The sequence below is a fragment of the Schistocerca americana genome, chromosome 2 (genome assembly GCF_021461395.2).
Source record: "Schistocerca americana isolate TAMUIC-IGC-003095 chromosome 2, iqSchAmer2.1, whole genome shotgun sequence".
Classification (NCBI taxonomy): domain Eukaryota; kingdom Metazoa; phylum Arthropoda; class Insecta; order Orthoptera; family Acrididae; genus Schistocerca; species Schistocerca americana.
This window is the reverse complement of record NC_060120.1, coordinates 154,907,261-154,908,621: the sequence shown is the minus strand read 5'-3', so window position 1 is coordinate 154,908,621 and position 1,361 is coordinate 154,907,261. Positions and strand designations below refer to the sequence as shown.

Below are 1,361 nucleotides of genomic sequence, written 5' to 3'. Positions count from 1 at the left end.
ATACTCGAACATAATACGTGTCACAAAATTCTACAACTGATCGACGTTAGAGATAAAGGTCTATAGTTCGGCACATCTGTTTGACATCCCTTCTTGAAAGCCCTTTTCCAATCTTTTGGAACGTTACGCTCTTCTAGAGACCTACGGTACACCGTTGCAAGAGGGGGGGCAAGTTCCCTCGCGTACTCTGTGTAAAATTGAATTGGTATCCCATCAGGTCCAGAGGCCTTTCCTCTTTTGAGCGATTTTAATTGTTTTTCTATCCCTCTGTCATCTATTTCGATATCTACTATTCTGTCATCAGTGCGACAATCTAGAGAAGTATGCCTCTGTGAAACGGCTTTGGAAAAAGACATTCAATATTTCGGCCTTTAGTCCGTCATCCTCTATTTCAGTACCATTTTGGTCACAGTGTCTGGACATTTTGTTTAGATCCACCTACCACTTTGACATAAGACCAAAATTTCTTACTATTTACTTTCGAATTCATTGAACGCCTCTCGCATAGCCCTCCTCACAATACATTTCGTTTCGTGCAATTTTTGTTTGTCTGCAAGGCTTTGGCTATGTTTATGTTCGCTGCGAAGTTCCCTTTGCTTCCGTGGCAGTTTTCTAACTCTGTTGCTGTACCACGGTGGCTCTTTTCCATCTCTTATGATCTTGCTTGGCAGGTACTCATCTAATGCATATTGATGACTAACTGAAACCCTCGCCTGCCGACAGGTGTTGTTGATATACCTCGATGTGGGCAGCTGAATATGTGTGCCCCGACCTGGACTCGAACCCGGGATCTCCTGCTTATATGGCAGACGCTCTATCCATCTGAGCCACCGAGGCCACAGATGAATAGCGCGACTACAGGAACTTATCCCTTGTACGCTTCTCGTGAGACTCACATTCCACAATTCTACATATGTAAAGTACCTTATAGGCATTTGCGCACGCTTTGGCGATTCCCGTAAGAGTTTGGGCAACCTCTGCGCATTCGCACAGACGAAGGTCAATGGCTGGGCAGCCTTTAACTATGTATATGAAGACAGAAGCTGTTTTGAAAGAACAGATACTGTTGATGACCGTGCAGCTTTTCCCTGGAATAAATGATGACTAACTGAAACCCTCAGCTGCCGACGGGTGTTGTTAATATACCTCGATGTGGACAGCTGAAAATGTGTGCCCCGACTGGGACTCGGGGACTATAAGGTACTTTACATATGTAGAACTGTGGACAGTTGGGAATGTGAGTCTCACGGGAAGTCGTGCTATTCATCTGTGTCCTCGGTGGCTCAGATGGATTTGGCAGTCGGCTCACAGCCGTGCTAGCGTGCGGAGCTGCTCCGCGCGCCGTCCGACGCTCCGCTCTC

The 1,361-nt window shown here is 46.4% G+C and overlaps 1 non-coding gene across 1 annotated transcript; it reads right to left on the bottom strand.

The window, feature by feature from the left end:
- Positions 1–763: 763 nt before the first annotated feature.
- Positions 764–837, bottom strand: Trnai-uau. Its single transcript has one exon. It is a non-coding gene; the product is annotated as a tRNA-Ile (tRNA).
- Between the last annotated feature and the right edge of the window lie 524 nt (positions 838–1,361).